The following is a 21147-nucleotide window of genomic DNA, read 5'->3' as shown; positions in this document are numbered from 1 at the left end:
TCTCTAAGTTTGTTGGCTAAAGGGGGCAGTCCTCCAAAGCAATTATTCGTGCTCACCTCTTTAACTTTTTTCGGTTTTCCAAGACAAAGTTTATATAGCAGTCCTGGTTGTCCTGGAACTCGTACTGTAGACCAGGCTGGTCTCGAACTCACAGAGATCCCCCTGCCTCTGCCTCCTGAGTGCTGGGATTAAATTCGTGCACCACTACCACCCGACTCTATTTAACTAATGTTTGAGTTTTGTTTTGAAGATTATTTTATGTATATATGTGTCTGCCTGCATGTGTGTATGTGCACCGTGCAAGTACCTGGTGCCCATGGAGATGAGGAGGACACCGGATTCCCTAGAGCTGGAGTTACAGGTGTTTATGAACTGCCATGTGGGTACTGGACCTTCTGCAAGACCAGCAACACTCTTAGCCACCCTCCAGCTCCACCAGCGTCTCTTAGTAACGTGATGGCGCTGTCATGTTTCTGTTTTAGGTATCGCCCGCTTGCTGCTTGGTGTGTTGCCAGGGTTTGGGTTTTTTCGTTCTTTGTACCCATTGTGCATATATATTTGTCTTCCTGTGTGGTTTTGGTTAGACTGATGGTTTTCTTTTCCTACATATTTTTCCCCCCCCCCCCCTTTTTTTTTTTTGAAGGTTTAACTTTCCAGTGAACTTTCCACTGGATTAGCTCACTTTTTTACCAGGTACCAAAATTGTTCCATTCTGTTGTCTGGTTAGACAGCGTGTCTTCTCATCTTCCCTAGGGAGTCTCCAGTGGAGCCTTTGCTGCTCCGCTCTAGACTGTGTACGGCTGTAACTTGGGAACCACCTTTTCTGGTCCCACGCTGGGTCTCTTGTCTGCTAATGTTTGTTCTCATGGCGCCCTGATATAGGAGGTAAACATTTCTAGACCTTTCTGATGTGAAAACTGCTTTTTTTCTATTCACATGTTTGATGCATGTAAGAGTTTTGGCTTGGAACCTTCGGACTTTAGGAATTTAAGGCACTGAGACACTGGCTGTGGGTTAAAGTCTGTTGAGAAACCTGAAACCATTCTGACTCCTGGACTTTGTGCAAGGCCTAATTCTTTCCCGAGAAACAAGGATCTGTTGTCCTAGTAGTCTTCCACAGTGATACTGGTGTGTGTATTTAATTCACCATGCTGAGCAGTGGATCACCATGTTAAACCTTGAAACATAGCATCCATTAGTTCTCTTAAGTTTTGTGCTTTATTTTGGTTTTGGTTTGTGTGTGTGTGTTGTTTGTTTTTTGAGACAGGATGTCTCTGTGTCGTCCTGGCTGTCCTGGAACTCATTATGTAGAATAGGCTGGCCTCAAACTCAGAGGTCTGCTTGCCTCTACCTCCTGTACTGGGATTAGATGTTTGTATCACCCCACCCTACCCACCCCAGCAATTTTGTGTATTTTTATCAGTGGCTTCTTTCCCTTTTTTCCTTCTCTTTGTAGAATAACATACAACTTTTTGCTTGTTGTCCTTCATAGTCTCTTGTCTAAAGTGACTTTTGTCTGTTTATCTTCATGGATGCCACTTCGCCTTTGTTAGAGTGGCGGGGCTTGATGGCCTTCGGCTCTTCCCTAGGAGATCTTTTTAGGCATTTAACTGGGAGGAAGGTATGTGTCATATCTTTAGGTATTTTAAATTAAGCTGGACATTCCTAAGAGAACATTCTTCCCATCTTACACACGAAGAATGAAGGCCTTGCTAGAATTCTGGAAGTCAAGGGATGTGGGAGGACTAGGATGAAGCTGAGGGCAGAGGGGATGCCATCTTGGAAAGGTAGCTTAGCCCTGTAGAGTTGCAGACCATATCTGATAACTTAGACCTTCACTTTTGTTGTTGATGTTGTTATTTTGGTTTTTTGTTTGTTCGGTTGGTTTGGTTTGGTTTTTTGAGACAGGGTTTCTCTGTATGTAGCCCTGGCTGTTTTGGAACTTGCTCTGTAGACCAGGCTGTCTTCGAACTCACAGAGACCTGCCTGCCTGTGTCTCCTGAGTTCTGGGATTAACCGCATGCGCCATCACCGCCCAGCACCAGCTAGTTCTTAGTTTGGTATCTCTTCACTCTCCCCACTTGTAGAGACACACAAAACTACCAATTCTGGAGACCTGGGAATTCTATGTTGTGCTGTGGGATTCTTTTATTTTATTTTATTGTTTTTTATTTCTTGTTTTGCTTTGCTTTTTTTCATGCTACTGGCTTTTGCTTTCCAGCTTACAACTTTTTGTAACTGTTGTCTCATCTTCTGCCCTTTGAGATTTTAACCTTAAAGTGGACAGAAACCTTTACTGTTACCGAAGGGAGTTTCAGAAGAGAGGATATGTGTTCAGCCTACTACTGTCTTTATCCAGACAACATACATGTTTTAACCCTGTTATCTGGTGTTGTATGTAGTAACTTACATTCCCTCCTTAGTTAATGGCATGCAGTTTTCAACACCGTGGTTGTGAGCACTGCCCCTAAGAAGTATATTTGACTTTGGGTCCTGGCTCTGGTGCCCAAGATGCACAGCTTTTGGTGGCTGAGCCCCTGAATTAATTTTCAGTTGTGGGTTAGGGGGTAGAATGCCTTTCAAGGGGAGTATCTGGCACTATGACTTGGCACTTGGTAAAAGCAATAGTTATTAATGGTCAGTCTACGTTTCATTCGTGGTTCCAGATGTGTTGAGGTAGCCTGTTGATCCTGATGTATTCAGACTCCAGAATTATCAGACACTAGTAGGCAAGTGTGGTGGCAGCCTCCTATAATCCCAGCAGGAAGGATTTGAGTTTGAGGCCAGCCTAGGCTGTTGAAAACAACGAAAATCACTTAAATTCATTACTAAAAATTAACCTTGACCAGTCAGTATCTTTTAACAAATGGAGAAGTTTAGGTTGAAGTTTCAGTGTGGTATCTAGGTAGCTTGCCAAGTCGCAGGAAACTTAAGAGTTCAAGGCCAGCCTGGACTACAGAGTGAGTTCCAGGACAGCCAAGGAAACCCTGTCTCAAAAAAAGGAGAGAGAGAGAGAGAGAGAGAGAGAGAGAGAGAGAGAGAGAGAGAGAGAGAGAGAGAGAGAGAGAGAGAGAGAGAGAGAGAGAGAAGAAAATGTTAGGGTTCAGTTTTCAGTGAGTGGATTCTTTTAGAAGCGGAGCCTTGTTGCTACATGGTCTTGGTGAACCTTGAACTTTGAATGCTGCTGCCTCTTCCAAGTGTGCAGTTCTGTTCTCAGCCTGTAAGTAGCTTTATAAATTCAGGCTATCCCTACTGGGAGTATTCAGTGCTTAGAATAGACAGTTCTGAAACAATATATTAGAAAATATTTAGGGAGCTGTTAGCTCAATGTAGCATGACTAATAAAAACCCAGAGACAAATTGGGGTTCAACCTGAAGGTCAGAAAAGCAAAACAGTCAGCCACTGGCTCTTGCCTCTACCTCAGTCCATAATGGCGATCCTGTCTCCAGGAAACCCCAGAATGAGACTGAGTGAGAGCTGTCTCCTGTCTCATATTCCTCTCTAGGGCTGGGATTAAAGGCATGCACCACCGGTTTCTATGGCAAACTAGTGTGGCTACTGGGATTAAAGGTGTGTGTCACCACTGCCTGGTCTGTAAGGTTGACCAGTGCGGCTCTTTTACTCTCTGAACTTCAGGACGCTTTATTTATTACAATGCAAAATGAAATATCACTAGAACTGAGTAAGGTTAAAAGCCACTGGCTTCTCTTACAGGGGACCCAGGTTCTGTAACTCCAGTAACTCCAGATCCAACAACATTCCTGGATACAAGGCATAAACGTGATGCTCAGACACGCATGCAGATAAAACGCCCATAAGCATAAAATCAATACTTTTTTTGTTTTGTTTTTTTGGGACAGGGTTTCTTATTTGGTCTCTGTACATAGCTGGAGTATGCAAAGTAGATTTGCATTGCGTAAACTTGAAATTGAGGACATTGGGGGAAATGGGGAACAGAAAACTTAATTTCTTCTAATTAATAAGCGGATAGGATTTCCACACTAAGGTCAGCAACTGCTAACAGTGCAGCATTAAGAAAACACCTTTTCCTTCCCTTTGCGGTTACTGTTGAAGCAGCACCAGCTTTGCGGTTGTACATTCAGTAGGTCTTGGGTTGGCAAACATGAGCCTCCATTTAGGGTGCAGAAACCTGACCTATTCGCTTGCTTGACACAGAAAAGAAACCAGCTGACATTTGACCTTTTTGTCCTGTCATGACTACTTCATGAACTCGGCATATAGCTCAAACCATCAAAGAAACCACAATGTCAGGCCTGGCTAACTTTGCCCGGGGTCAAATGGCAAATATTTCAGACCTCTGGGTTTGCACAGCTTCTCCTGTGCCAAGTCAGTGACTGTGATGTGAAAAGCAGTCAGACTGTTCAAATGAGCAAGGCTGGCTGTGTCCCAGTCACACTTCACAGAAACAGCTGGCACCCGACTAAAGTAAAAAGCATGTCCCTAAATCGCAGAGCCGTGACACTAAAGATAAGCTATTTAGGGGTTGGGGAAATGGTTCAGTGGATAAAGACACGCGCTGCCAAGCCTGACAGCCCAAGTTTCAATTCCTGGAACTGTGTGATGGGAGGAGAGGACCGACTCCCACGGGTGTCCTCTGGCCACCACGCATGCGCCGTGGTGTGCACACCATGCAGGTATGAATAAGTGTAATAATGTTTTTGACATTTTATTTTGTGTGTTTTGTGTGCCCCTGAAGGCCAGAGGTGATGGATAGCCCTGCAACTGGAGTTTTAGACAGCTGTGAACTGCCTAATGTGGGTGCTGGTGACTGAACTCGGGTCCCCTGGAAGAGAAGCATACATTCTGGACCACTGAGCCGTCCATCCAGCCCCAAATGAATGAATGTGTTTTCACAAGATGAGCTATTGACTCTCCTAATGGCTATATAAGGGGAATATTTGTTTTGAAGCTTGGCTCCACAAAGATGGAGCCAGAGATGGCAAGTTCATTCATCCCGAGTTACTGAACTGGTACCAAGTACCAGGCACTGTACGAGATTTGCATATTGGGCAAAGAGGCTCCCTTTGAGATCCGTCACCCACCCATAGGACAGTGGATATGTGTGAAGGTGTATCTCTATCCTTCCTCACCTGCCTAAGGCCTTCTGATTGGTTTAATAAAGAGTTGAACAGCCAATAGCTAGGCAGGACTTCTAGGGAGAGACAGGAACTCTGGGAAAGAATCTGAGGTGCAGGGCTGGAGAGATGGCTCAGAGGTTAAGAGCATTGCCTGCTCTTCCAAAGGTCCTGAGTTCAATTCCCAGCAACTACATGGTGGCTCACAACCATCTGTAGTGGGGTCTGGTCCCCTCTTCTGGCCTGCGGGCATATATACAGACAGAATATTGTATACATAATAAATAAATAAATAAATAAATAAATAAATAAATAAATAAATAAAAGAATCTGAGGTGCAGGAGATTCGCCAGTCACATGTAAAGAAAGTCAGATGTATAGTATTGAGGAGAGGTAACAGGCCACGTGACAAAATGTAGATTAATATAAACAGGTTAAATTAAGGGTTTTTGTTTGTTTGTTTTTGTTTTTTGAGACAAGGTTTCTCTGTAGCTTTGGAGCCTGTCCTGGAACTAACTGTTGTAGTTAGTTCAAACTCGCAGAGATCCACCTGCCTCTACCTCCTGAGTGCTGGAATTAAAGGCGTGCGCCACCACTGCCTGGCAAGTTTTAAGAGCTAGCTGGAAATAAGCGTGAGCTAAAGCCAAGCTTTCATAATTAATAAAAAAATCTTCATGTCATTGTTCAGGAGCTGGTGGTCCAAAGAAAGACCTGCTACAGATGATAAAGATAGTGAAGGAAAGGTTTTGGAACTATGGTTGGTAAGAATAGAAGCTCAAAATGATCACTTTTATGGAACCCTCAGTTCCATGTGAAAATAACATAGCAGATTTTATTTTACATTCGTTTAGTTGCTTTTTAGAGGCTGGTCTTATGTATCCTAGGTTGGTCTCAAACCCACTCTGTAACCAAGGAAGCTGACCTGGAACCTCTCGAGAGCTAGGATGACTGGCATATGCCACTGCACCTTGATTTTGCAGTGCTAGAGATAGAGCCCAGGGCCTCATACATCCTAAGCAAGCACTTTACAAACCGAGGTACAGCCCCAGTCCTACTATATTTTACATACTCACGCTTCTTTATTGAAAAAGAACTCTATTGCAAGTGTATATTTGCTGTGACCTACATAACAGAGCTTTTAATCACATCCTATTAATAGTAAATAGGCCCCAGAGGTCGTATACCTGCAAACCAAAGAATACATACTCAGAGGGAGTTGGAAGGACGATTATACCCTGGTGCACCCGGTGGTAAGCTCCCCGTGAGAGGAGAGGTTCAAGTCTAACAAGGAAAACATAACCTGTGCTGTTACGTAAGTTCCGGACGTCAGGTGCTGAGGCGCCTTCCAAAACAAACTGCACACTAGCGTCACCTGGGAGGCTTTTTAACAAAAGGCCCATCGAAGCAGAATCGCTGTGGATGAGACCTAGAAATCTGTTTCTCATAAGCAGTCGGTGATCTCATTGGCTCGGGATCTGCTCTGGATAACTGATAAATTTATATTTACTTCAGGTCTTTTCTAGTTATGCAGTTACATGATTGTTCAGGATTAAGAAGCGAATGGAAGGACGTGAGCAGCCATAGATTTCGTTAGTAAAATTGTAGCACGGAGGCCTGCTAGGGAGGATTGCACACACCTGCAATCCCAGCATGTGACAGGCAGAGGCTGCCCGAGGGTTCTGCTTGTTTGAGGTCAGCCCGAGCTGCATGGCAAGACCCTCTCTCAAAACAAAACAGTCCTCTGCAATGATGCTTCAGGGTTGGCCATGAGGCCACAGGTGGAAGGGCGGTTAGCACAGGATTGGAAACAGCTTCCAGAGAGAAGGCGGAGGAACTGCATGCAGGTGCTTGACCCAGAGACTATCTTAGGTGCTTGAGAAACTGGGATTTTGTTGTTTTTCTGTATAGGCAGGGTCTTTCTACATAGCCCTGGTTGCCCTCGAACTCACTCTGTAGACCAGGCTGGCCTCAGACTCACAGAGAGATCTGCCTGCCGCTGCCCCTGGAATACTGGGATTAAAAAGTGTGCACCACCATGCTTGGCTGAGAAGCTGTTTTGAATTACATTTCTTTATTGTGTGCACTCACACTTGAGTGTGAACACTTGTGGAGGGGAGAAGACAACTTTGTGGAGCTGACTCTCCTTCCACCACATCAGGGTCCAGCTGAACTCAGAACCTCAAGATTGTCAGCACGCTGTTTTCACAGGTGAAAGGGTCTGCCATTTCAAAGGTAATTATCCCCGAAGGCAGAGTAGGAACACCGTATTGAAGCTAAACAAGAGGACGCCTTCCTGAATCCATAGCTGTGACCAAGACAGGCTGGACTGGGGAGGGAGTCTTCCACTTGAAATTAATGTGGATACCCTTTGGGAGATGGCTCAATAGCCATTTGTCATGGTGTTTTCCCTATTGCCAGAAACTGCCTTATACAAGTTCTGTCCACATTCCCTGTTGCATCTTAACGAAGGGATTGGATAAACGACAACTTGAATTAAAGGGGGAAATATTGACTGAGTGCAGCCTGATGTCCAGGTTTCAAAAGCCAGCTACTTCATGGGATGCTCATAGTCACAAGGCTTTCTCTCATTGCCAGGCATCACCAGGTAGGAGAATGACAGAATTCAACCATTGTCGTTGTTAGGGTTTCTATTGCTGTGAGAGACACCACGACCACAGCAACTCTTATAAAGGAAAGCATTTCACGGAGCTGGCTGACACTTTCAGAGGTTGAGTCCATTAGCTTCATGGCAGTTTGCAGGGAGACATGGTGCTGGGAAAGGAGCTGGGGTTCTATATCTGGATCATCAGCAGGCAGCAGGAAAAGAGAGAGAGAGAAAGGGCCTGTCTTGATCATCTGAAACCTCAGAGCCCACCGCCAGTGACACCCTTCCTCCAACAAGGCCATACTTCCTTAAGTGCTGCGCACCGCGCCCCCGTGTCTGCATTGGATGCACTTTTACCCAGTTACCAAGCTTTGGGCAAGGGGCTGGAGGTTAAAATACACAGACACACACAGACAGAGAGACAGCGACACAGGTCATCCTTGAATTCCCCAAGAATCCCCCTTTATTGTGTTCAGGGGCAGATTATATAGAGATAGCCACGCCCCAGCCAAACCCACCAGAAACCACTCTGCTGCCATCAGGAACTCCTGAAGGGCTCGTGCTCAGAGCAGCTGTAGGCACTCAGATCAGGGGATTACAAGAAATTCAGGATCTGGGGTCTCACTGCTCCCAACATCTCCCCCCCCCCAATTTTTTTTATAAAAGTGTCTGATCTTAAGTATTCGGGGGGATGAGGGGTCAGTATCTTCAGGTAACATGTACTTCCGGCACTGCTGTGGCATCCGCCAGGCTAGGCACTGACTGGGCTGAGGCAATGTGCCTTCCACCACAGCCACCTAGCAAAGCTCTGCTCCAGCTGCCTTCTAGCCCCAGCTGCATTTGTTCTGGGTCCAAACTGGTGCATGGAGTGGAGCAGAACTCAGGGAAGCAGGCTTGCTGCTCTGCAACCACTGAAGAGGCCCCACTTAGGGAATTTGGACGTTGTCAGTCCGTCTGGCTACTTCCTGCTGAGCGGAACACAAAAGACTGTCGTCTCTCTGTCTGTATGTGTGTCTGTGTATTTTAACCTCCTGCCCCTTGCCCGAATCTCGAGAACTGGGTCCCAGCGCACCGAACGCAGACATGGGGGCACGGTCACGGAAATTGGAGGTCCCAGCCGAGATATCGGGAACAAGGGAACACAGAGAGGTCGCCCTCAGAAGGTGAGGGTGGATTGGGGTATGTGTTAATCCTGATGTCCTTCGATCGGTTTTGGTTCCAGGAAGTCCACCCGAGAAAGAGAGGTAAATGAACAGGGTTGTCCCTGGCCTGAGGGGACGTATGTATTGGGAAAAGATAAAAAGAATGTATATAGCTTAAAAAGATAGGTTGATTGTGTTGTCTTTTGTGTTCTGGACTGGAGAAAGACATTTGATTCTAGCAACTGCTAAGAAAGGTATCTTGACTTTAAAATATGGGCTTAAGAATTTGCTTTGGAAAAGAGGTTCTGTTTTTGTCTCCACAGACGATGAGAACCTGAGGACTTATTTGAGATTCATGTGGTTTGAATCCCCGAGACCTCCTGAAATGTTGCAGTTGAGTATGAGCGGCAGCAGCTCCAAGGCCAAGCAGCTCCAGGTGGCCAGGGCTGAGGGGCTGCAACGCGCAATCCCCGGGACCTGCCTCGAGGACCATCGAGGCAAGAACGCTAGGCCCGCCTCCAGCATGGGCCTCAGGGCGCAGAAGCGCAGCACGAACACGACCCGCGTCTGAGCTACTGGAAAATGGTAGTAAATTGCAGTAAATACCCCTAAGAATGCAGCGTCCCCGCTCAGCAGGAAGTAGCCAGACAGATTGACAACGTCCAAATTCCCTAAGTGGGGCCCCTTCAGTGGTTGCAGAGCAGCAAGCCTGCTTCCCTGAGTTCTGCTCCACTCCATGCACCAGTTTGGACCCAGAACAAATGCAGCTGGGGCTAGAAGGCAGCTGGAGCAGAGCTTTGCTAGGTGGCTGTGGTGGAAGGCACATTGCCTCAGCCCAGTCAGTGCCTAGCCTGGCGGATGCCACAGCAGTGCCGGAAGTACATGTTACCTGGAGATACTGACCCCCTCATTCCCCCAAATACTTAAGATCAGACACTGTTTAAAAAAAATTGGGGGGGGGGGGAGATGTTGGGAGCAGTGAGACCCCAGATCCTGAATTTCTTGTAATCCCCTGATCTGAGTGCCTACAGCTGCTCTGAGCACGAGCCCTTCAGGAGTTCCTGATGGCAGGAGAGTGGTTTCTGGTGGGTTTGGCTGGGGCGTGGCTATCTCTATATAATCTGCCCCTGAACACAATAAAGGGGGATTCTTGGGGAATTCAAGGATGACCCATGTCGCTGTCTCTCTGTCTGTGTGAGTCTTTGTGTTTTTTAACCTCCTGCCCGTTGCCCGAATCTCGTGAACTGGGTTCAAGGGCACCCAGTGCAGACACGGGGGCGCGGTATGCAGCAGAAGAGCAGCACGAACGCGACCCGCGTCTGAGCTACTGGAAAATGGCAGTAAATTGTAGTAAATACCCCTAAGAATGCAGAGTCTCCACTCAGCAGGAAGTAGCCAGACAGATTTACAACGCCCAAATTTCCCTAAAAATTCAGGATCTGGGGTCTCACTGCTCCCAACATTTAAGTGCCACTCCCTGTGAGCCTATGGGGACCATTTTCATTTAAACCAGCACAACAGTGATCTCTGACCCTAAGAGGCTTGCAGAGCTGGAGTGATTAAGAGAATTGACTGCTCTCGCAGAGGACCTGTGTTTGATTCCCAGCACCCACATAGCTGCCCACTACACAAGTACTCCAGTTCTGTTCCTGCATGCATGGGGTGCACATAAATTCACATGGGCACACAGATAATACTTGAGGGGGGGGCACATGCCGAGCTTTTAATACTAACATTTGGGAGGCAGAGACATGTAGGTATATCTCTGTGAGTTCACGGCTACATATTGAGACACTGTCACAAGAAACGTAGGAAAAAGAAAAATCGAAAGTAATGTTTTATGGAGTCCAGAAGACATATCACCTCCCCGCATCATTTCATTTCTGATTACCTCATTATGTTAATAACTGAGAAGATGGAAGAGAGCTTGGACCCTCTTTGGTTGGGGAAGAAGCAGAGAAGGCTCTGTTGGGAAGATACAGCAAGTAGAGACCGTTAGCACTTTGCCAGAGAAAGAATGGAGAGTGTCTGAGAAAGTTGAGGCAGAGGTGTCTGAGGAAGACAGGAGGCAGCGTGGTTGGGCGAATTGAAGAGCAGAAGAGAAAGAAACCCTCAAGCTTGCTGAGTTCTATTTTTATTCTTCACTCTCAAATCGACTCCAGGCTGACATCTGCTGGCTGATGCGTGCACTGCAGTTATAGATTCCACGATACAAGCTCCACAGTAAACCAGCACCAGGCTGACTTCAAACTTACAGGGATCTGCCTGGCTCTGCATCCTGAGTGCTGGGCTTAAGGCATGTGCCATCACTGCCAGGCTCACCCACCTTTCTATTAAAGACTGTAAAAATAAATTCGAAAGGAAACCGTTGTTCAGGCCAGTGAGACGGCTCAGGAGTGAAGGCGCTTGCCGCCAAATCTGAAGGCCAGAGCTTAACTTCCAGGACCTAAACCGTGGAAGCAGAGAACTGACTCCCACATGTTCTCCTCTGGCCTGCCCCACACACCATAGCACATCCCCCTCACACACACACACATACAAACAAACACAAGAACATGAAAAGGGAACCAAGTTAAAAACAGCACACTCTTACCCTCCCCTGCTTTGTGGCCCTTCCATGTTGTCAGGATGCTTGCGTGGTGCCAGACGTCTACATTAGCACAAATCCACCCAAACATGGAAGCCACATGTAAAGGGTGCTAGACTTGCTACTGAAGCATTAGACCATTGCAAAAACATTCACATGCTTCATTTTTTTTTTTGTAAGAATGTGTGTGCAGCGATTAGAGAGATGGGTCAGTGGTTAATAGTACTTTCTGATCTTGCAATGGACCAGAGTTCAAATCCCAACACCGACACTGAATGGCTCACATGACCTATCATTCCAGCTTCAGGGGATCTGACAACCAACTTTGGCCTCCAGAGCACCTATACACACAGACACATTAATAAAATGAAATCTTTTTTTTTTTTTTAAAAGATGTTTGTGCGGCATGCACGTGTGTGTGGCTTGTGTATATAGGCATGTTGGTGCACATGTGAATACAGGCCTGCAGTTAAAATAGGATGTCTTTTTCGACTGCTCTCTAGTTTGTATGCTGAGGTAGACTGTCACTCAACCTGGAACTAGTGTTTAGGCTGCCTCTGCTAGTCAGCTGGGTCAGGAGAGCCCGCACTGGTGGGCAGCAAGTGCCTCAGCCTCCAGAGCCACCTCCTAACCCAGCTTCTAGTCTGATATAATATTCTTAATTTGTCTCTTTGTCATGACTAAACCATGAGCCAGGGAGATGGCTCAGTGGTTAAAGTGTTTACTGCACTTTGTGGAGGACACAGGTTTATCTCCATGCACCCATGACATACAGTACACAGCCAATCTCATAATTCCCGGAAATCCAGTGCCCTCTTCTGGACTCCACAGGCAACTGCATGTGTGCACATACACACATGCAGACACATTCGCATACCCATAATTCAAACAATAAACCTTTAGAAATAAAACATGCGGGGGCTAGAGAGATGGCTCAGTGGTTTAGAGCATTGCCTGCTCTTCCATAGGTCCTGAGTTCAATTCCCGGCAACCACATGGTAGCTCACAACCATCTGTAATGAGGTCTGGTGCCCTCTTCTGGCCTGCAGACATACAGACAGAATATTGTATACATAATAAATAAATATTTTTTAAAAAAAGAAAAAAAGAAATAAAACATGCAAGGCCTGGCATGGTGGCACACACATTTAATCCTAGCACTCAATAGGCAGAGGCAGTTGATTCAAGATGAGCCTAGTCTATATAACAAGTTCCAGGCCAGGCAGGGCTACTTGGTGAAACCCTGTCTCAAACAAATTAACTAACCAAAACAGGTGCCTGAGTTGGGTTGCAGCTCAGTAGCTGAGAGTTTGCCTGGTGTGCCCAAGCCCCTGCTTGATTCTCAGCACTACAGAAAGGAGGAGGGAATCACTCTGTAAGGCTGAACACAGCACTAAGAGGCCTGCTGGTCCTCCTTTTCTCAGTTACATTAGTAAGTTTCATTTCCACTCATGTCTTTAAAGACGAAAATAAAAGGTTTTCAGATTACATAGAAGAGGGCCAAGGAGGTGAATGTCTGCTGGACCAGAGAACCTGAGATCGGATCTTCTGCATCGCCCGAAAAAAAGTTGGATTGAGTGGCACCTGGGAGTCTGTAATGTACCATTGGAAAGGCAGAGACGGGAGGATGCCAAGAGTTCAATGCCCAGCCAGTCTGGCCTAAACAGTGGGCTCCAAGCACAGCAATGATGCCATGTCTGAAAAAATAAAGGTGGAACACTCTGGCCGGGGAAGCAGGCGGGCTAACTGGAGACCTCACCTCTCTCCACTCCTCCAGATCTAATCCCCTAGTTGCACGCAACCACAGCTCTGTAGCGGACTACCTGTTGTGGACTCTCCTCACTCTCTGCCCCTATTCCCAGCTGACTAAGCAGATTTTAGTGGAACACCCTGCTTTCCTCTCCTGTGGACTCCTTTCCCCCACCCCAGCCCATCCTCATTCCTAAGTGTCAGTTTTCAATACTCAGAAGCACATTTTATCAGGAATCCCGGTGACCATACCTATCAGGACCCCAGAAGAATTTCCTACCAGGCAACTCAGCCACCACACTCTCCTAACAACCAGAGAGAGCAACGGAAAGCAAGGAACAACACATGGACCCAACAAAGACAAGACACCCAGAATGACGATCTCCCCAAAACCTAGATGCCTAGACATCATTGTAGATAACAAAAACCAGGGCAGTATGTCTTCACTAGAGCTTAGAAACCTACCACGGTAGGCCCTGAGTATTCCAGCATAGCTGAAGCACAAGGAAAAGACTGTAAAACAGCCTTTATGAATATGACAGAAGTCCTTATAGAGGAAATTAATAAATCCCTTAAAGAAACCTATAAATAAAACCCAAACAAAAAGTGGAATAAAATAAATAAAAACCATCCAAGACTTGAAAGTGGAAATAGAATCAAAAAAGAAAACCCAAACTGAGGGAAATCTGGAAATGAAAAATTTAGGAACTTGAACAGAAACCTCGAGTCAAGTCTTACCAACAGAATACAAGAAATGGAAGCAAGAATCTCAGGTGTGGAAGAAATGGATATATCAACCAAAAAAAAAAAAACATTAACTCTAAAATCCTGGCACAAAACAACCAGGAAATCTGGGACAGTATAAGAAGACCAAATCTAAGAATAATAGGAAGAGAGGAAGGAGAAGAAACCCAGGCTAAAGGCACAGAAAATATTTTCAACAAAATCATGGGAGAAAATTTCCCTAACCTAAAAGAGATGCCTATCAAGGTACAAAAAACTTACAGAACACCAAATAAATTGGACCAGGGAAGAAAATATAAGGTACAGAATTAAACAGAATTGTCAAATGAGAAAACTCAAATGGTTAGAAACAAAGAAATGTTCACCATCCTTAGCCTTTAGGGAAATGCAAATCAAAACTACCCATCAGAATGGTTAAGATCAATGAAAACAAGTGACAGCTCATACTGGCAAGGATGTGGAGTAAAGGGAACACTCATCCACTGCTGGTGACATGCAAACTTGTACAGCCACTATGGAAATCAGTGTGGCAGTTCCCACCACCAGGAAAATGGGAATCAATCTACCTCAAAATCCAGCTATTCCACTCTTGGGTATATACTCAAAGCACACGCCATTCTACCACAAGGACACTGGCTCAGCCGTGTTTATGGATATTCTATTCATAATAGCCGACATTAGAAACAACCATAGAACCACTGAGTGTAGGTATAGAGTAAGGGACTAAGTGTGATAGCTCTCCTTAGGAAAGGGAAACAGAATAGATAGTTGTGGACTGGTGAGGGCGGGGCTGGATCAGGAGGATCAAGTGGTGAGGGGAAGCGAAGGGAAGTAAGGGGAGAGACAGAAAAAAACCAAGGCTCATTTGAGGAGTAGCATGAAAACCCAATGCAAGAGAAGCGTCCTAACATACATGCATATATGAAGGCGATCTAAATGAAATTGCCAAATAATGGAGAGGCAGAGTCCCAACTGGCCATCTCTTGTCACCAAATGAAGCTTTGAGTATTGGGATTGGATTACATCTAATTTATTGTTGGCCAAAGGGATCCATGGGAATCCACAAACAACCCAGGATGTTGCCAAGACAAAGACATGTTGTGCTCTACAAACTATCAGCAAGATCCCATTACTGAAGACAAAACCTACACAACTCATTGAACATGGAGAAGTCAAGCTGGTGCCTACATAGAGCCTTCATTCTTCCATTCTAGCAGCTTTGATACAGGAAGATATTCTGCATGCTACCGAATGAGAAATGTCAACACCAAGCCTGCCACAAACCCTTTGATCTACAATGATATTCTGTCTGCAGGATACACTAGGGCAACAGTGGCACAAAGCTTGTGGGAGTGACTAGCCAATAGCTGATTTGACTTAATGCCCACTCTAAGAGATGGAACCCATACCTAGCATTACTTGGGTAACCAAGAACCAGAGACTAGATAGCCCAGGGACCTAAGGTAAAACCAAACACTACTGGTCTTTAAAAAAAAAGTACAGTGATAAAATTACTCCTAATGATATTCTGCTACACTTATAAATCAGTGCCTTGTTCAGCCACCAGAGAAACTTCCTTTGGCAGCAGATGGGAACAAATACAGAGACCTACAGACAGACATTATTCGAGAATGAGAGACATTGGAACACTCAGCCCTCAATGGGAAGTGTACACCAAATCCCTCCCCTCAGGGCTCAGAGAATCCCTTATAAGAGGTTGTGGAAAGAGTGTAAGAACCAGAGGGGATGCATCTAGAAAACAAGGTGCTCTGAACCAACAAGATCAAAGCTCCGTGGACTCACAGAGACTGAGGCAGCACAGCCTGCACCGGTCTGTACCAGGTCCTCTGCACGTATATTATGGCCTCTAGTACAGCGTTTTTATGGGATTACTGAGTGTGGGAATGAGTGTGTCTCTGAATTTTTTTGGTTGTTTTTTTTTGTCCAACTCTAATGTGTAATTTTTGTTTTATCATATTATAATGTATTATTATTCCTTAGGAAAAAGGCCTTTTTGTCCCAATGAGAGACAAAAGGGAATGAGTCTTGTTGGGAGGGGAAGAGGGGAGAAACTGGGAGGAATGGGGGAGGGGAAACTGTAATCAGGATATATATTGTATGAGAACAATTTATTTTCAGAAAAGGTGGAAAAGGGAAAATTAAGGGAGAGAACAATAGAGAAAGCTGCTCAGTGGTGACCTCTGCCCCCCACGCACGTGCACACCCACGCACAAACGAACATGCACATACACCCCAGAGAGAGAGAGAAAGAAGAAAATGATATAGCAGATGCACAATATTTCTGCCTTTGAGATGTTCTGCTGACAGCCGCCTCCCCGTGAAGCCACTCAAGATGTTTATTTTCAGCTTCCATAAAAATTCAGTTTAAAAAAAAAAAAACCTGACACAGCGACATCGACGCAGCGTGTAAATATTGTGGATGGCTGGGACGCGGTGATAGGAGTGTGGAAAGAACAGGGGAATCGAGTTCACAGTCCTGGCTCACAGCTTCCGCGTTTTCATATAAATTATGTGAGTCTGAATTTTTAGTTGCAAACATCAAACTCTATTTTTGGCAGTAGTCGGGAAAATATTTCATTAACGAGATAAAAGGCACGTCAGGATCACCAGAGAATCAGGTTTCCTGGGAGACCGGGAAGCTGGACCATCTCTGTTTGTCTGTTGATCATTAGGTGCCACCACTTACTCTGAGGGATGCCAGCTCACAGCTTCCCTGGCACCCGGTGATGCTCTCCATCGTTGCTGACAATGTTCCAGAGATGTTGCTATATATAGCGTGTAGGTCTCAATTCTGCAGGGGGAGTATTTATTTGTAAAGTTAGAACTGCATGGAAAGACAGAGGAAGCATCTGGCGCCTTCACTTCCATAACAAGTTCATCAGTGAGGAACCCCCAAATGTAGGAAGAAAGTTGAGATCTGCAGGTGGCCGAAAAAGATGACAGCTGTCGTGTTTTTTGGATCAATGACTCTGCCTGAGTCTCATCTTTCTATAAAGAAAAGGTTCACGTGGCTGAGGAGACAGCATATCCACTAATCCACTTGCCATAAATACGAATTATGTGCCAGGCTGCTGAGATGAGCAAGCTCACTGCAGTCTGGTAAAGGAGAAAAACCAACCAACAACAGTAAGGGAAATCATTGCACACATGGGGCGACGGAAGGCTGTACCAGACAGATCAGAGCAGAAAAACAGGAGCAACCAACTGCCTACAAATGCCGTTCTTACGCACCAACACACATGCAGCCAAAGCACCCAGGCACGCAAAATAAAAATAAAGAAATCTTAAATAAGCTCCACCGTTTTGGCATGTAAAAATCCCTCATGTGGCACGTGACACCTGTAGCACTAATGAAGAGGACCGACAGCACGCCGCGGCAGACAGCCACCACCGTTCTCCTTTGGAAGTCCTAACTCTTTTACAAAAATGCCAAAACAAACAATAACATTTGGCGGCACAAATCCAGGAACTCAGGATTTTCATTGCTTACTGAAATTCACATCCAGCCTGCTGGTTTCATACAATGGGGCACTTTTCAAAGGATTAGACATGTGATCGGTTTGCCAGCCGTCAAAAGCAAGCAACATCACCAAGTTGATTGTAGTGTGAGTGCATCCCGGTCTGCGCGCACGTGACCTAGGCCCACTACATCTGTGAGCCTGAGGTACAGCTTTCAGTCTTTAAGTGGCTGTCTTTAGGTCTGGGGGTTTGGTCTGGGCTTTACCCAAATGAGCAATTGAGGGCTGGAATGTAGGTGAAGGAGAGAGCACTTGCCCAGCATGTGCAAGACCCTGAATTTGCTCCAACCACTACAGAAAACAAAACAACTAAAACCCCTACAGCTACATGGTAATGTACGCCCTACCCCATCATGCCAAATTCATCATGCAGTAGTAATAGATGAAATGCATTTTAACAGACTATTTTTTTCCCCTGTATACCTAGGAATCGGCAGAGGGCAGTGGGACCACAGGGGTCAGGTGTAGGAACTTCTCAACGTTCTTGGGAGTTAGGTTTCTGCTCTTGACAGTCTCTTCCTTAATTCAGAGGTCTGAGTCCAGATGCTTTTGAAAAATTCTTAAAATTACTTTAGTGTATGTGTGCTTTCTTTATGTGTATGTTCATGCACCACATGTGTTCAGAAGAGGGCATTCTGGAACTCAATTCATAGAGGATGGTGAGTGGCCATATGAGTGCTGAGAATCAAACCTGGGTCTTCTGCAAGAGCAGCCAGTGCTGTTAATGACTGGACCATCTCTCCGGCTCTCCCCTCACCCCACCCTGCTACTTTTTTAAGTCAATGACCTTGATGCTACACAAGCATCACAAACTGAAGAAGTTAAAAACTGAGTTACTGGGGGCTGGAGAAATGGCTAAGTGGTTAAGAGCATTGCCTGCTCTTCCAAAGGTCCTGAGTTCAATTCCCAGCAACCACATGGTGGCTCACAGCCATCTGTAATGGGGTCTGGTGCCCTCTTCTGGCCTGCAGGAATACACGCAGACAGAATATTGTATACATAATAAATAAATAAACATTAAAAAAAAACTGAGTTACTGATCCTCCACCTCCATCTATGTTCCACTTCCAACAGTTACGTTTCTGCAGGCAGCACCTTCTGGGCTGTGGCAGTCAGTTAACCAGAAGACAAGATTCCCTCTAGTTTTCCCACAACCCAAATTTGACTCTACTGCAAAACCGTGTCAAATCTGTGTGCCCTGTAGCCATGACCAGAGCCCAATCTCTTGCTTTTTTTCCTCACTACAGAACAGCAGTGTCAAAACACCCACGTTCTCTACCCCTTCAGTGGCTTCCACGTACATAAAGGAAAACCTTTATCTTGCCTTATGAAATACGAATGACCTCTAATACTCTTTGATCTAAGACGGGGTGGGAGGGCGCACATGGCCCGAGAATCAGCTTAGTGGTCAGGAGGTGCAATGCTCTTGCAAAGGACCCACGTGGTGGCTGGCAACTGTCTGTACTCCAGTTCCAGCAGACCCAACTCCCTCTGCTGGCTTCTGGTAGCCTCTGCAAGCACAGGGTGCACATACACTCAGGCACACACTCATACACATAAAAATAGAACATCTTTGCTGTTGTTTAAAAAACCCACAACACTTTGTATTTCTCTAAGGAGCAATTTTGCCTCCCTCGGCTCAGGAACTTTCTCACACTGACTTCCCCTGCCCCTTTTCCATATAGCTACTCTCATCACGTCTCTCAGCCCCAAGTTTTAAACCAGGGCTCTTTTCACGTTACTTCACATAATTTTAATTACATATGGACTTAAATAGCGGTTCGTGTTTACCGTCTCCAGCATAGAATGGATTTCCGAACAGGGGCCATCACAGCTTAGTTATCCTGGGCCCATAACTAGTAGCTGGAGCAACAGCTACTACACTCATTAACATACATCACACTTTGTCTGTTCGCAGGGTGAACCCAGCTCCTGTGTGCTCATCCGCACAGAGCCCATGGGGCTGTTAGGCTACTGGTGCAGGGGAGGATCCGCGTTGACCCTGGGATCCTCCTGCAGTTCTCGCCCACGGATGCTATTCCTGCCCCTTCGGAGGCCACTCTCGCCCTTCGAGGAGCCCCGCTAACTCCACCTTCTCTCCAGTCTCCAGGCCCCGCGCTCCCAGTCGAGCTCCGCCCCGCGTCACGTGACAGTCGTCGGGGGCGGGGCTCGCGGCGAAGTCGGTCCTCCTGGCGACGCGCCGCAGTCCTCGGGCAGCCCTGCGGCTTCCAGGGCGTCGCGGCCGGGGGCGCGCAGCGCCGCTCCCTGAGGTAAGAGCGCGGGCTCCTCGACGCGCCCCGGAGGCCTCCCGGGAGCCCGCTGGTGCTCCAGGCCACCGGCCGCTCGGCCCTACCGCGGGCCAAGCCTCTGGCTGGGCTGCGGGGACCCGGCCTGGGGCCGTGCGGGGGTGTGGGGGCTTGGCCGCCGGAGCTCCAGGAGAGCCTTGCCTTGCCCCGCCACCCCCACCCCGGGGACCGCCCGCGGTCGCCTCCAGCCCCAGGGCTTTCCGAGAGTGCGAGGGAATGAATTCTACTTTGTGGATGGCAGCCTTCACCTGAGATGCAGGAGCGAGTGTGCAGTCGGGCACCCAGTGGGTCTGGCATTAGCAAGTCATGGAGACTCGGTTTCTAAAATCTATGAAGGAAGAGGGGATAACCCCTGCCCGGCCTCCCTCCTGCACCCAAGAACTGATGGCAAAGCCATTTGGTGAGCCAGAACTCCGGAGCTGGTTTTAGTCCCACCACCCACTAGCCAGACAACCTTAAGCCACGTCGATGGCGCTTCTGTTAAAAGTAGAGAGAGATGAGTACTCCGGCCAGAGGCTGCTGTGAGGATTAAGCGTGAAGAGAGATGAGCACAGTGCGGGCCCGAGGGCTCCTTAGAAAGTGCTCTCAGCATGGGCGTTATTAAAATAAACTAAAATAGCCGGCTAGAGACGAGACGTCTTTCTTGCAGTAAGCACAGCGACCACTGTGTGTGTATGTGTATCTGAACCCCAAAACAGTGTTGGAGTTTTTTTTTGGCTGTAGAACCCTCGCCCCTTTCCCAGGCCCCTTTTGCCTTCTGTTTCCCATTGGCATATGAACCTGTTGTTCCTACAGAATGAGTCAGGATGGGAACGCTAATTTACTTGAGCAGATGGGTATCAGATTCCCTCTGAGGGGAGAGAAAACTGCCAGGCATGTGCTCCCACCAAAAAAAGCACAGCAGAGTGATTGACCGTCTCCTGGAAGATGCCTAGGAACCCATGTAATCCCGCTGTCTCCTGCACGTAGAGAGACTGCGCCCAGAATGAGGCCAGGACTTTGATTCTGCTCAGACTTCAACGCTGTTGGCACTGGGTAGTAGGAAGAAGGCTTTCCCGTGTTCGTTTATTCCGGCTGCCTGTTTGTACATCTACAAAGGAGCTGGATGGAGGGAAAGCTATGAACCAGACAATGGTGTTTGCCCCCGTGACGCTGTTTCCATAGCTGACTATGTCAGTTTGAGGTTATATAAAAGTCTCTTTTGTGCACGTGTGTGTGTATGTGTGTATGTATGTGCACGCATGTGCGTCCCTCTGCTGGGTCTCAGTGTGTTTTAGGATAACAGGGAGCTTGCCTCACTGCACCTGGCCCCAGGGGACTGGCACACAAGAGAGGTTTGAATTGTCTCAGGAACCTTGTCAGGTCTCCAGCCCTGGTG

The 21147-nt window shown here is 46.7% G+C and overlaps 1 protein-coding gene across 1 annotated transcript in view; it reads left to right on the top strand.

Moving 5' to 3' along the window:
* The first annotated feature begins 19631 nt into the window (after positions 1-19631).
* Fbxo10 (F-box protein 10) overlaps positions 19632-21147 on the top strand; it is a 46521-nt gene continuing 45005 nt past the window's right edge. Inside the window, exon 1 of the mRNA XM_038347595.1 lies at positions 19632-19733. The gene's annotated coding sequence lies outside the window, so the exon portion shown is untranslated. The remainder of the gene's footprint in view (positions 19734-21147) is intronic.

This window comes from Arvicola amphibius, chromosome 11 (assembly GCF_903992535.2).
Source record: "Arvicola amphibius chromosome 11, mArvAmp1.2, whole genome shotgun sequence".
NCBI lineage: Eukaryota > Metazoa > Chordata > Mammalia > Rodentia > Cricetidae > Arvicola > Arvicola amphibius.
Note: the sequence above shows the minus strand (reverse complement) of the source record. Positions and strands in the feature narration are given on the sequence as shown.